General features: G+C 44.7%; 1 protein-coding gene across 2 annotated transcripts in view; it reads right to left on the bottom strand.

The window, feature by feature from the left end:
* Positions 1-16,546, bottom strand: part of LOC123993252 (A disintegrin and metalloproteinase with thrombospondin motifs 2-like) — a 143,150-nt gene that overhangs the window by 71,422 nt on the left and 55,182 nt on the right. The window lies entirely within an intron of this gene.

Below are 16,546 nucleotides of genomic sequence, written 5' to 3' on the forward strand. Positions count from 1 at the left end.
GACGCTAGGCCAATTGTGCGTCGCCCCACGGACCTCCCGGTCACGGCCGGTTACGACAGAGCCTGGGCACGAACCCAGAGTCTCTGGTGGCACAGCTGGCGCTGCAGTACACTCACTGCGCCACCCGGGAGTGCCCAGGAGTGTCCAGGAATCAACTAATTTTAAGGGGTGTCCCCATTATTTTGTATATACAGTGTATTTTTTTACTCATTACATTTACATTTAAGTCATTTAGCAGACGCTCTTATCCAGAGCGACTTACAAATTGGCACTCATATAATAAGGAAAGAAAACTTGATACAAAGGAGAGTGATATTAGGATGAAGAGACACTAAGCTAACACATATGGAGAGATGCATTAGGGGCCATATTGTTTTTTTAACACACAATATGATGAACTGTTGGATCCACACTAGTTTAACACATACAATCAGTGTGTTGGCGTATAAAGTGTTGGTAAGAGAAACTACAGAGATGTGAGAGAGAGAGAGAGAGAGAGAGAGAGAGAGAGAGAGAGAGAGAGAGAGAGAGAGAGAGAGAGAGAGAGAGAGAGAGAGAGAGAGAGAGAGAGAGAGAGAGAGAGAGAGAGAGGGCTGCTGTCTAGATCTGCCACCTATTCTCCCATCTCTCATTTAGCAAGGGGAAGTGATAGAGATAGAGAGAGAGAGAGAATTAGAGAGAGACAGGGGGAGAGATATATGGAGAGAGAGAGATGGCGGAGAGAGAGAGAGAGAGAGAGAGAGAGAGAGAGAGAGAGAGAGAGAGAGAGAGAGAGAGCGAGCTCAAGAGAGCAACGGGGCTGCTGGGTAGATCTGCCACCTCGTCTCCCGTCTGTCAATTAGCAAGGGGCATCCTTTCCTTCCTGCTCCTCTTATGCAATGTTACCTAGGCAACCGGCTCATGGGTAAAACAACGCGCCGCATGGCTAATATTGTCTGCGGAGTCTGAGGAATAGGATTCAGTTGCAGCTACACATGAGTGACAGAACATGGTGAGAATGTCAGCTTCCTATCTCTAACTAAAGTGGAAGTGTAGGGAAAAACTGCAGGGGAAAAAATTATAATTAAATGTGATATTTCTTCTTAAACACCCATGGGTGTAAATGTATTTTTCCAGCAGGTGCCATTGTCTACCCTATCATGTGTCTGTGAGCACACGTGTTGACAATTTCTTACCATCGTTAACGGAATTAGCTCAAATTAAGGCCCCTGTCCTTTGTCTAAAATAACTTTTTTTATTTTATTACGAGCATGATGTCATAACCACAGCATCTGCTTTTAAAGACAGGTTTAGTTCAGATATTTTTTACTTCTGATTACGTAACACAATTGACGGAAAGCAGCTTTTGAACTCTTCAGTCTTTTTTACGAGGATGGCATTCCTTTGGAGAACATGTCCTATGACTGCAAATTAGGGCGGGAATTAAGTAGAGTTTCAATAAAGAAAAAATTGGGGTAAGGAAATAACAACGAAAACATCCCTTGTTAACTCTTGCCCTCTAATGTCGACTTCATTTTCTTCCCCGAAGCCCACAGGTCTATTACAAACAACTACATCTGTCATTCCTGGGCCTTGAGTAAACTCAGCTGCCTACTTCCTTAACTTGAATAGCTTTTGAGCAGGTGTCCTAAGAGAAAAAGAAAGAGAGAAAGAGATGTGAAGTCATGATTTATCTCTATAAGACAGAGCGAGAGCAGGAGAGAGAGAGAGAGAGAGAGAGAGAGAGAGAGAGAGAGAGAGAGAGAGAGAGAGAGAGAGAGAGAGAGAGAGAGAGAGAGAGAGAGAGAGAGAGAGAGAGAGAGAGAGAGAGAGAGAGAGAGAGAGAGAGAGAGAGAGAGAGAAAGTGACGAAGAGAAACCAGAAAGACCTTGAGTGTCACAGTTCTGCTTCAGTCTTCTTCACTATATTTATAGCGAGTGTCACAGTCTTGTGGAGAGGCATCAGTGTCTCCCTCCAGAGACTGCCACCAGGTACACAGAAATAAACAACATCTACTCTTCTCACCTACAGTTCTGTAATCGGTCTATGTGTTTCACTGTGTCTGGCTCGTCTTGACAATGCTAACAAAATAATTCTGCCTATTTAAAAAAGTTGTTGTTATTGTCACCTACACCACTTTCTCTGCAAGACATAAAGACTGATACAATGTCCGTCTTGTCTTTCTCCTTTTCTTCCCTAATCCTGTTTTCCCTCTTCTCCTCCCTCTCCTCTCCGTCTCTCCTGAATCAGATGCAGTGCAGTCAGAATATATTTACATTCCACGGGTACAGTGACACAAGGTGGGCCATTTACATTTTTAAAAAGTTGTCATTTAGCAAACACTCTTATACAGAGCATCTTACTGTAGTGAGTGTATATATTTTAGTATTTTTTCATACTGGGCCCCCGTGGGAATTAAACCCACAACCCTGGCATTGCAAGCACCCTGCTCTACCAAATTAGCCACACGGGACCGCAGTAAAATAAATAAAATATTACCCTTTTACCTACCCCCCTCTACCAAAACATCCCCCTGCCTCCCCCTCCCTTTTACCAGTGAGACATAAACATATTATTTCACCCTCTCCCCCTAAAAAAGACACCCCACTGCCTCCCTCTGGTCTCTCCCCTCTCCTCCCCCTAGGACTTCTCATTCAGGTGGAGGAGAGCCGGCCCTTATTAGGAGACAAAGGTACTCCGTCTTTCAACCTTTGCAAATGTCAAGGATGTCTGAGTGCCTGGAGAGAGAGAGGAGAGAGAGAGAGAGAGAGAGAGAGAGAGAGAGAGAGAGAGAGAGAGAGAGAGAGAGAGAGAGAGAGAGAGAGAGAGAGAGAGAGAGAGAGAGAGAGAGAGAGAGAGAGAGAGAGAGAGAGAGAGAGAAGGGCGTTGGGGCGTTGTGGACTGAGATGGTGTTTTAACCCTCAAACCTCTTAACTTAACCAGTCGGAATGAGAGACAGCAGCAGTGCAACCCGAGTTGCAGCTGCGGCAACCCAAAAGATGTTTAAAGTTGACGTTTGGAGCTACTTAGGCATTTAAGGTTTGGAGAAACATGGAAAAATGTCAGAATCTGATGTCAAATTGGTTAAACCGTGAGATCTTGTCGCTCATACCTAGTGATTTATGTAATCCAGCTCACTGACTCAACAAACAACACACACACAGGCACACAGGTACACACATCTATCATATCCTCCCCCAGTCCCTCCCCCAGTCACCCCCACCCCCCAAACACACACACACACACACACACAAGACTACTTTGCTTACAAATGCACACCTTGGCCACATAGCTCAAAGCATGGACACTTTGGCTCCTTGGCGACAGGTTTATAGGTCGTCAAGGTGATGAGTGGCGCGGATCGTTAAACCGGCCGCTAGCATCTGGACATGTAGCAACGCATTGTGAGGTCGCAAAAAATGTCAGTCGCACCTCCACCGAGCGAGCACTCATTAAAAGTAAAGACAAGGAACAGAACGCAGTATAAGACGAAGAGGCTCTGATGATACACATATTGAACTCTGATTCACCTTATTTGATAGGTTTCATTGTTTAGTCAGTTAATCAGCAAATTTGACAGATTGCAATTTTGACAGATTGCAATTCCCAAAGCACAACCCGCAATGTAAATGATTAAAATGCATGATTAAAATACATGAATTAAAACTTGCTTTAACCAATAACTGTTTAGAAACAAAAGTGTTTTCTTTAATGATTCATTTCAACATTCCACAACTAATTTATTTGAATGTGTCCCCATGATCAAACAGATCAGTCATCTCCAGGTCTTGGCTGGTATTGTTCATTTGATTGGGTGGATTTAGGGGACCGGTTCATGATTTAGTGACTTTAGTCCATCACACCTGTTACTGTAAAATACAACACAAACAATGAGTTCCATTAGCTTTGCGACACTGTGCATCATTAACATGTGTTCATCTGACCTTAGTGAGCTTTCTCCCAAGATGAGAGAGGTACCAGTCAGATAGAGAGCCGGGAGACATAGAGGCCTGTATGGCCACATCATTATGTAACTGCCTGGATCTAGTTCAGGCCCTGTCTGTGGGATGGGGAGGATTCTGCAGCCATGTCGCTTAAGATCCACTGCGAAATTCGACATCTGTCCATGTAAGCAGGATGTTGGGAGATTACTTCAAAACCGACAACTAGGGGCAATGGTGAGCGCTATTACCATCAAGAAGGTTGGGGCGTTGTACACAGGGGTGGTGGATGGCTCGGCTGTTCAATCCCAGTACTAGGAACTAGTTTTGTATTTGTTTGTTTTAACCCTATCCCAAACCTTAACCCTTAACTTAACCATTCGGAATGAAAGCCTAAACTTAACCATTGAAATGTTACGTTTACGGACAAACGTCGGATTCTGCAGAGAGACTGTGAGAGATTGTTGCATTCTGTGCTTCAGGGTCCTGCTACATTGCCATGTCTCACCTGTGTGTGTGTGTGTGTGTGTGTGTGTGTGTGTGTGTGTGTGTGTGTGTGTGTGTGTGTGTGTGTGTGTGTGTGTGTGTGTGTGTGTGTGTGTGTGTGTGTGTGTGTGTGTGTGTGTGTGTGTGTGTGTGTGTGTGTGTGTGTTACTGTGTTAAGGCTGACGATAATATGATCCAATTACTGCAATAATGCAATTTAGCCTGATTTGTTTAGCTAACTCTCTCTACGGAAAATAAACTGAATATGAGTGGGTAATAGACCGACCTAGAGGATAAGTTGAAGAGATAGGACTACTTACACGCAGCACAATAATGCCATAATCTTCCCTATTGAGCGCTACATTAACCATCAAGACTATCATTGTCTATTATAAGGAGACACAATATACAGAGAAATCCAAGAGTTCCCCAACCACACTGCCTTAGCATCTTATACAGTAAAGCCAGGGCTATTTAGTTCCACCAAGTTAACAAACATACGTACACACACACACACACACACACACACACACACACACACACACACACACACACACACACACACACACACACACACACACACACACACACACACACACACACACACACACACACACACACAACACACACACACACACACACACACACACACACACACACACACACACACACACACACACACACACACACACACACACACACACACACACACACACACACACACACACACACACACACACATTTTATACCTAGGATGTCTGCTGCTCGCCCCCACACTAGAGATGGGAGAATAATCCCACCACTGTCCACAGCCAGACGGATCCATCTCTCACAGTTCACCATCAAATTCTTCGCCCACGGCTCCACCATGCGTGTGTACGCGTTCCCGTCACTGAAAGGGGGCAGTACAGTTTCTGCTACACAGGCAGGGTGAATAGGGAGGAGAGGTAAGTGTGAGTGTGTGCGTCTGTGTATTCAATACTATTTTTGTCTGGACAGCATCTGGCACCTAGCCGCACCCCTCCTCACCCCTGGAGACACCTGCCCTCACCCTTTTTGACCAGCAGGTCACAAGTCGTCAGACACACTTGCACACGCAAAAAAACACGCACACACAACACACATGGCTGGGGGCCCTGTATTTTCCTGACAGACTGGTGTTAAGGAGGGACCGCCTGGGAGCTGGGACCGGGGCTGACGTATTATGACAGCCAGCCACACATATGTCAGCCTGATCACTGTGTCACCACCAGAGACAGACAGGAGAGGGAGGGAGAGAAAGACACACAGACACAGAGACACAGAGATAGAAACATGTTTCCCATGGCAATGAAGCCCATTGAATTGAGAGAGAGAGAGACACAGAAAGAGAGGGAGAGCGAGAGACACAGAAAGAGAGAGAGAGAAAGAGAGATAGAGAGAGAGAGACGACCAGTCTTCATTCTGTATGGATTCTGCATGTCCTTCCATTTCACTGGCAACTGATCTAGTCACATTCCACAGACTGACAGGTGACAGAATACAGACAGGCTCTTCACTTTATCTCTCCATAGCAGAGCTGTCTCCTTTGCTCTCCTGTCTATTGTTACTGCTCCAATTTGACTAAAGATTGCTGATACGGAGACACAATGAGAGGTCAGAGATGGTTGGGTGTTGATCAGTATGGTGTCATGACACACACAAGGACGCCCCAACGCAGGCGTCCGAATGCACAGACTCACGCACTCGCGTACATGCACGCACACACACACACACACACACACACACACACACACACACACACACACACACACACACACACACACACACACACACACACACACACACACACACACACACACACACACACACACACACACACACACACACACACACACAGACAGACAGACAGACAGACAGACAGACAGACAGACAGACAGACAGACAGACAGACAGACAGACAGACAGACAGACAGACAGACAGACAGACAGACAGACAGACAGACAGACAGACAGACAGACAGACAGACAGACAGACAGACAGACAGACAGACAGACAGACAGACAGACAGACAGACAGACAGACAGACAGTGAGAATCATTGCATAATCAATTGACAAGTCTGAAATGTCCACATTCCACAACAATTCACAGCAAACACAAACATCAGATGGACACTAGTCAACAACACAACACACACAGAGTGAGAATTGTTACTTAACCAAGTCTGAAACGTACAAACTCAACGTACAGCCAGACCAGAAAAATGTCTCAACGTCACAGAGAACACAGAACTCTTCTCTCTTCTATTCTCTCCTCCTCTCCTCCTCTCTTCATTTCCTCACTTCATTACTTGTTCCTTCAGAAGCTTCATGGGGGGAGAGATATGAAGAATGATAGAGAGCGACAGAGAGAGAGAGAGAGAGAGAGAGAGAGAGAGAGAGAGAGAGAGAGAGAGAGAGAGAGAGAGAGAGAGGATCCCATCCAGAGGTGTGATACAATATGTATGCAAATGGTCTCTCCTCTCTCTCCAGCCCTCCCATACAGTGAGAGAGACACACACTGTATTGCCATAGGGATGGAGAATAGGCTTTTCTACTTATGATTTATGAAAGCCCATAAGCCATGATACAGTCATGATCCTAGTCTAACCCAGCTACCCAACGGACACATTACAGTAGTTTAATGGAGATTGTATTTTAATCAAGATGAATGTTTGTTTTCCAAAACAATTATGATGAATCTGCTGAAGAATACTCATTAGAATTGGATTATAACAGTTAGAATAAAATAAAAGTGTTTGGGCTTTTGTTATTGGCATTATTTCACCGCAAAGATCATTATTACTCCAAGTACAACAACCTGTTGTTTTAAACATCAAGTTTTCGAGGCAGCCAAAGCAGAATTAATAAAGTGATATCTGTGTGGCCAATTGGCAGTGTTTCATAACTGAGTCCTTCATAGCAATTATCAATTAAAAACAATGCAATACATTATTCATCATTCTCAATTATATCGCCCTGAACAGGGAACAGTGCCAGAGTCAAACTAATATATCTGTAATCAAAACCCATAATGAACCATCTCTCTTCTCCTCTCCGTGTGTGTGTGTGTGTGTATTCTTGTGTGTGTGTACTGTAAAAAAAAAACAACCGCACATGTCAGTTGTTTCAACTAATTATTATTAAGTAACTGGTTCCACAGCCTTTCTTCTGTTTACACAACTTTTTCCTCCATTTGTTACCTGAACAACAACAAAAAATGTTGGCCCAAACTTGAGAAAACATGGGCAAAACTTCTGTCAATTTAAAATGATGTGTTTTCTCAACATGTCTCATATGTTCATTAAACTCTGAATTATTATTTAGGCATATTAACTAAAAAAGAATGTGCTTTCAACATAACATTTTTTTCAACTTACATTTTTGACACATGTTTATTTATACAGTAAATGTCATTGAACCTGTCCTTGAACCTGTCCTTGAACCTGTCCTTGAACCTGTCCTTGGATTTTAATTGGAATGCTGTGAACCAAGAGGTTGAGAATTGAAATCCCAGGTTGAATATGTTGAATATTGAATATGTTGAATATGAATTACTGTATAAATGAACATGCACACAACGTATGTCAACGTGGGTCAAATGTGTACGTTGAAAACATTGTACGTTTAAAGCTCTGTTTCATTAAACCAAAATATAAACATCTAAAATGTTGATCCCGTGTTTTATGAGCTTATATATTTCTCAAATGTTGTGCACAAATTTGTTTACATCCCTGTTAATGAGCATTTCTCCTTTGCCAAGATAATCCATCCACTTGACAGGTGTGGCATATCAAGAAAAGCTGATTAAACGGAATGATCATTACACAGGTGCACCTTGTGCTGGGGACAATACAAGGCCACTCTGAAATGTGCAGTTTTGTCCCACAACACAATGCCACAGATGTCTCAAGTTTTGAGGTAGCGTGCAACTGGCATGCTGACTGCAGGAATGGCCACCATAGCTGTTTGCCAGATAATTGAATGTTCATTTCTTTACCATAAGCCACCTCCAATGTTGTTTAGAGAATTTGGTAGTACGTCCAACTTGCCTCACAACCACAGACCTCGTGTATGGCGTTGTGTGGGCGAGCGATTTCCTGATGTCACTGTTGTTAACAGTGCCTCATAGTGGCTGTGGGGTTATGGGGGGGTTATGGGGTTATGGTTTGGGCAGGCATAAGCTACGGACAACAAACACAATTGTATTTTATCGATGGCAATTTGATGGCAATTTGTCATTCCATTACTCCACTGCCATCACCTCATGTTTCAACATGATAATGCACAGCCCCATGTCAAAAGGATTTGTACACAATTCCTGGAAGCTGAAAATGTCCCAGTTCTTCCATGGCCTGCACGCACACCAGATATGTCACCCATTGATCATGTTTGGGATGCTCTGGATCAACGTGTACGACAGCGTGTTCCAGTTCCCGCTAATATCCAGCAACTTCACACAGCCATTAAAGAGGAGTGGGACATTCCACAGCCCACAATCCACAGCCTGATCAAATCTATGCAAAGGAGATGTGCCGTGCTACATGAAGCAAATGGTGGTACTTTTTTTGTTTTGTTGGGTATCTGTGATGAACAGACGCATACACTACATGATCTCATTCCAAAATCATGGGCATTACTATGGAGTATGTCCCCCCTTTTCTGCTATAACAGCCTTCACTCTTCTGGGAAGGGTTTTCCACTAGATGTTGGAACATTGCTGCGGGGACTTTCTTCCATTCCCCAACAAGAAGATTAGTGAGGTCGGGCACTGATGTTGGGCGATTAGACCTGGCTCGCAGTCAGCGTTCCAATTCAACCCAAAGGTGTTGGATGGGGTTGAGGTCAGGGCTCTGTGCAGGCCAGTCAAGTTCTTCCACACTGATCTCGACAAACCATTTCTGTATGGACCTCGCTTTGTGCACGGGGGCATTGTCATGCTGAAAAAGGGAAGGGCCTTCCTCAAACTTTTTCCACAAAGTTGGAAGCACAGATGAATCTAGAATGGAATTTTGTTTTGTAGCATTAAGATTTCCCTTCACTGGAACTAAGGGGCCTAGCTATGAACCATGAAGAATAGCCCCAGACCTTTATTCCTTCTCCACCAAACTTTACAGTTGGCACTATAACATTTTCCCTGGCCTCCGCCAAACCCAAATTCATCTGGCGGACTGCTCCACTGCTCCAGAGCCCAATGGCGGCGAGCTTTACACCACTCCAGCCGACGCTTGGCATTGACCATGGTGATCTTAGGTTTGTGTGCAGGTGCTTAGCCATGGAGACCTATTTCATGAAGCTCCCAACGAACCGTTATTGTGCTGACGTTGCCTCCAGAGGCAGTTTGGAACTCGTAGTGAGTGTTGCAACTGAGGACAGACGATTTGTACGTGCTACGCACTTCAGCACCCGGCGGTCCCATTCTGTGAGCTTGTGTGGCGTACCACTTTGCGGCTGAGGCGTTGTTGCTTCTAGACATTTACACTTTACAATAAATTGACCAGGGCAGCTCTAGCAGGGCAGAAATGTGACAATTTTACTTGTTGGAAAGGTTGCATCCTTTACATTTTAATTGACAGATGTCTTTATATGAACTGTAACTCAGTAAAATCATTGAAACTGTTGCATGTTGCATTTATATTTTGGTTCAGTACAGTTACACAGCCGTTTTTTTGTTTAGGCAAGATGCCCAAATAGAAAACATTTGTTGAATGAACTTATTAAGAGACAATTTAAGTTGACTGAATTTCTTGCCTACATCTTCTCAAGTTGGATCTATGTTTGGGACAACTAAAAATGTTCATTCAACCGAAATATTTTGAGTAAACGAGAAAAAAAAAACTCTGTGGAACCAGTTACTTAATGATATTTGGTTAATTAATTAAGACAACTCAACAAAAAAAAAAGAATGGCCGTGTGTGCACGCCTGCTAACGTGCATGTGTGGGCGGTTGGTTTACAGTACATAGCTGCCTTTCTTCTCCCTCCTATGAGACGACAACCTCTCCAACCTATTCATTCCAAACCCCAACCCTCCCCATCCACTGATACATCACACACTTTCCCGCCTTTGAGCCCACGCCTCGCTTTATTCACGTTTTGTTTCGTCTGATGTTTCCTTTTGACTCCTGTTTTGTTGTTTTCCTTTTTCATTTCCATCAGTGACTTTGGGTCCTTGAAAAGTGATATATGAGTCCCATGTATCCTCCTTATTATTATTGTTATTTCTCCTGTAATCTTTCCCTGGCTCGCCCGACATGCTGACCCTCTTCCCTGAAAGAGAGAGAGCCGAGCTGGGGATTCCGCTGGGGACGCTGATGATTCCAGGTTCCATTGGGGAGCGGCATGGTTAATCAATGAGCCGTCTTCCGTTCCAGGGTAATAGTATGCAACAGTATACTCCAGCAGGGAGCAGGGCACAGCACAGCTAATATCTCTTCCCCTGTCTCTCTGTCCTCGTGAACCACACCACTGTAATATCATCAACAGGCCAGATGTTCACCGAACACTAGGATACTCTACTGTCGAAGACAGCACCTGAAGACTGGACTCACACAAAGCAATGCAGTTCGTTTCCAGAGCATCAAGAGGTTCACACTTTCTGGAAATGTTAACTCTGGAAATGTAATCAGTCATACAACACGCGGTATAAAATTCCACAGTAAACATACAAAGTTAATAATTCATTAACTGTATGTAAATCAAAACAATCAACTCAATAATGCCGTGAAATTAACACATAAAAACAATTGGCAGTATCAGCAGCTGTTGGGAATGCGTGGTAACTGTAGACAAACTGTGTATTGGATTCAGAGGAGGAGAGAGCAGGGGAGGAGATTGAGGGGAAGAGAGGGGAGGAGAAGAGAGGATGGGAAAAAGTGGGAAATTGGGGCTTTTCCTAGGCCAAATTCAATAAAATACTTATTAAAGGGAAATAGTCCCCACCTTTTCCAATTTGGCTCTGACACTAAACACTGTTTCATTCTCCTTGGTCCACCGCACACCTAATCCTCATTCAGAGAGTGAGGGAGGGAGAGCGAGAGATCGAGAGGAAGAGGGGGAGAGGAAGAGAGGGAAGGAGGGAGAGAGCGAAGACAAGAGAGAGAGGGAGGGAGGTAGAAGGAGGGATGGAGGGAGAGAGGGAGACGGCAAGATAGAGAACTACATCAATCCCAAATGTGAGAAGTCAAAGGTCGGGTCAGACCATGATGCAGATTTTAATGAGAACATTAATATTTACAGTAAATCATTATGAGCTTCCAGTTATGAGGGGAGGGTCCTCAGTTCCTCCTCAACCTCTCACCCCACACACCCCATCCCGAATACGCACAGGAATGCACGCACACGCATACACCACTGTGTGTGTAGTTAGTGTAGTTCAGCCACTGTGGGGGAGAATACATGGACCAAGAGTTGGCAATCCCCTGCAGAGTTCATTAGAAAAGTTCACACAGTCAATGTTAGTATGCTGTTAAAGCACACACACGCACACGCACACGCACACACGCACACACACACACACACACACACACACACACACACACACACACACACACACACACACACACACACACACACACACACACACACACACACACACACACACACACACACACACACACACAACCGGAAGCTTCCATGCACATCCTGTCCACTGTGATGTAATGAGATATCTTTCCTGTTTCCTATTCCAATCTCTCCATCCTCCACAGAGCTGTAACGATAGAGCCAGGGAGGAGAGGAACTGTAAACAGAGAGGAGGAACTCTGCGTCTCTCTCTCTCTCTCTCTCTCTCTCTCTCTCTCTCTCTCTCTCTCTCTCTCTCTCTCTCTCTCTCTCTCTCTCTCTCTCTCTCTCTCTCTCTCTCTCTCCTATTGCAATGGAGTAGGTCTCACTACACTACCTGTGGAAATTGCCTCTCAGTCCTTCTGTCCCACTACTGTACACACACACACGCGCAAATAAAATCAATGTTTATTGGTCGCGTAAACAGCTCAGTAGATGTTATAAGAATGGAGCGAAATGCTTGTGTCACTGGCTCCTATGGTACAGGAGTCTTCTTGTGTATGAGGTGTGTGTGTGTGTGTGTGTGTCTTAGCTTGCGTGTGTGTTTTGCGTTAGTGAGTATATCTTTGTCTCATACTACAGGAGATGGCTGTTCAACAGTCTGTTGGCCTGGAGATAGAAGCTGTTTTTCAGTCTTTCGGTCCCGGCTTTGATGCTGGTAGCAGAGTGAACAGATCCTGACTCGGGTGGCTGAGGTCCTTGATGATCTTCTTTGCCTTCCTTTGACACTGAGTGTTGTAAATGTCCAGGAGGGCTGGCAGCGTGCCTTCGGTGATGCGTTGGACTGACCACACCCCCCTCTGGAGAGCCATTCGGTTGAGGGCGGTGCAGTTGCCGTACCAGGCGGTGATGCAGCCCAACAGAATGCTCTCAATGGTGCATCTGAAATTCAAGAAGCTCTTAATGGCAATGACACATTTCTTCAGCCAGCTGAGATTGTAATGTTGTTATTGCTCCTTCTTCACCATTTGGGACCATTTCAGGTCCTCAGTGATGTGCATGTCAAGGAACTTAAAGCTTTTGACCATTTCCGCTGCGGCTCGTCAATGTGGACAGGGACGTGCTCCCTCTTCTGTCTCCTGTAGTCCACGATCATCTCTTTCGTGTTTGTGAAATTGGATCAGATTTCCTTTATTAAAGGCCCCAGCAACAACAAATGCGGCCTCAGGATGTGCGGTTTCCAGGTTGCTCAATTTGCCATATCGTTCCTTGAGTGCCACCGTGGTGTCGGCTTGAGGGGGATATAAAAGGCCATGACAAGGTAATGGGGTTGGCATTTTGGAGATAATGGGGTTGGCATTTTATGGTGAGATGTTCCAGATCAGGAGAGAAAAAGGTCTTCAGTTTTTGTATGTTGCCACAATCACACCATGAGCTATCAATCATTAAAACATACCCCTCCACCTTCGCTTTCGCCTGAGTTTTTTTTTCCTGTATGGATAGACACACGCACACACACACACACACACACACACACACACACACACACACACACACACACACACACACACACACACACACACACACACACACACGCACACACACACACACACACACACACACACACACGCACGCACGCACGCACGCACGCACGCACGCACACACACACACACACACACGAAAAAAATAAGAAAATGGGAGGTGAAGGAAAGGGAAGAGAAAATATGAAAACAAGACAGAGATGCAGATAAGGGTGTTATGTCACAAAACATAGGAGAGATGGAGAGATGTATAGAGAAAATGAAGAGGGAGGAAAGAAAAAGTCCAAAAATAGAAAGAAATAAAACACACACACACACACACACACACACACACACACACACACACACACACACACACACACACACACACACACACACACACACACACACACACACACACACACACACACACACACACACACACACACACACACACACACACACACACACACAGAAACACTAGTGTTGTCTCAGCGCTGGCTCTCATGTTGACAGCCCCACTGACACTCTCTTAAATATTAATGGCCTGAATCCACCTCATTAATATGAGGTGCACTGCTGATTGTACTGTTAATAGCAGTGTGAGTGAGTGTGCGTGCGTGCATCTGAAACGTGTGCACTAAGTGTCAGTTAGTTAAGTAATATATGTAAATATATATATATATATTCCACAAATCATATTTCATCAAATAAGATACATTGCATTACAGAACTTGCATTCAATAACTTAGATTGTTTCTCATTTTCAGTAATCACTGAACACAATGTGATCCTAGCCAGGGTGTGTCATATTATAATCCTCTGGTGCGAAAGAGAAAGAGGGAGGAAGAAAATACAGATGAAGAGATAGAAAGAAAAAGAGAGAAAGAAAAAGAGAGAGGACAGAGACAGAGTGATAGGGTGAGAGTGGACATCTGAACCAACACAGAATGACATGCATAAGTAATAGACCACGAACACACGCACACACACACACACACACACACACACACACACACACACACACACACACACACACACACACACACACACACACACACACACACACACACACACACACACACACACACACACACACACACACACACACACACACACACACACACACACACACCCCTCTCTGGCCAGGCGTGAAGTGTTTGGACGACAGTAGAAAACCAAACTGTGGCCTATTTTAGCAAGCTGCCACGCCACTAGCCCAACACGCAACACACTACTTACTCAGTGATACAGCCACAAGGGGCTGGATCTGCAATGGTACAGCCTTGGCACGGTAGGACTTAGGACCTCTCTTTCTCTCTGTTTCTCCATTGTAATCAGATGAGTCTCCTTCTTAGAGGACAGAGGTAGAGAGGGACAGAGTAAAAATGAGATACGGAAATGCAGACAAACAATAAAGAGAGAGTGAGAGGGCGGTGTTATCCGTCTCGTGCTCGTCTCGTCAAACTGAGAGTCTCATTTATTTTTCCTTCATGGTCTATTGTTGCAAGGTAGAATTATTAGTATATGGGCCACTCGCTTACTGTACTGATAGAGCTGATTTCCAAGAACTAATAATTATCACCAACCCATTGATTAGTCTACTTGTGTGTCTGCCAGATCTGCCCAATGTTTATGGTACTGTGTAACTGTTGATTGCTGTAAACCTGTGGTGTGTCGGTGGTGTGTGTGTGTGTGTGTTGTATAGCGTACTCACACTGCGCTGCACACACACACACACCTGGACTTCCCTGATGAATTACACTGAGCTATGTTCAGACAAGGAGAGAGAAAGAGAGATTGGGAGAGAAAATGTATGTGCGTGTGCTTGTGCGTTTGTGTGTGTAAAACAAATTGGGGAACAACGCTGGCATTTTGTCACTCCCTAAGTGGGGTGCTCAGTGACCCTGAAACCACATTACACTACACTGATTACCTCCTACACACCTCCCCCTCTCACCTCCTCTCACTCTCCTTCGTCCCCACCTCTCTCTCCTTTTTTTCCCAGCCCAGTATTACTTACAGAGTCAGAGAAGTAAAGTAGAGCTCTTCTCTCTCAAGTCTCAGCAGATACCTACTGTGCCACTCAGGACCTCACTTGCCCACTGCTATCACCTGTACTGGCCCCTCTCCTATACTCTTGTAAAAAAAAAAGGTTCTGGATAGAACCAAAAAGGGTTATATTGCCTGGTTCATATATGAAACCCCTAAAGGATCTATAAGGAAACATTTTGTTGGGTTCTTTGATCCGAACCCCAGGAGTTGTTCTTCACTTAAACAAAATTGGTTCCATATAGAACCCTTGGGTTCTATATAGGGTTCTACATGGAATCAATTTTGGTTCTATATAGAACCTTAAGGGGTGCAATATATGAAGCAAGCATAGGACCCTTTTCGGTGTTATCCAGAACCTTTTTTTCTAAGAGTGTAGGAGAGGGGCCACTCTTGCTCCCCTGTCTACCCCTACCTGGCAGGATCAACAGTCTCATGGCCCCCCTCCTGTCCTCGCTTGCCACTCTGTCCACTGTCTGCGTGTGTCAAATGGAAATCATTTTATTAGCACAGCTCTAATGTGTTCCCAAGATTCCGTCTGACACTTCCTGCTTGGATTTTAATTGGCTGACTCATAAATATTTAATTTATTTAAATACAGCGCATCACCTTTCCCTTTACGTATTCTCTCTCTCTCTCTCTCTCTCTCTCTCTCTCTCTCTCTCTCTCTCTCTCTCTCTCTCTCTCTCTCTCTCTCTCTCTCTCTCTCTCTCTCTCTCTCTCTCTCTCTCTCTCTCTCTCTCTCTCTCTCTCTCCGTCTCTCTCTCTCTCTGTGTCTCTCTCTGTGTGTGTGTGTGTGTGTGTGTGTGTGTGTGTGTGTGTGTGTGTGTGTGTGTGTGTGTGTGTGTGTGTGTGTGTGTGTGTGTGTGTGTGTGTGTGTGTGTGTGTGTGTGTGTGTGTGTGTGTGTGTGTGTAGATGTGGCCTGTCCATTTGCGAGGGAACATCATGATGCTCTCTCTCTCTCTCACACACAAACAAACAAACATACACTTGGATGCCCGTGGGCTGCCTCCAGGACAGAGCAACTGAGGGATCTAGGGAGGGG

The sequence above is a fragment of the Oncorhynchus gorbuscha genome, linkage group LG13 (assembly GCF_021184085.1).
Source record: "Oncorhynchus gorbuscha isolate QuinsamMale2020 ecotype Even-year linkage group LG13, OgorEven_v1.0, whole genome shotgun sequence".
Taxonomy (NCBI): Eukaryota; Metazoa; Chordata; class Actinopteri; order Salmoniformes; family Salmonidae; genus Oncorhynchus; species Oncorhynchus gorbuscha.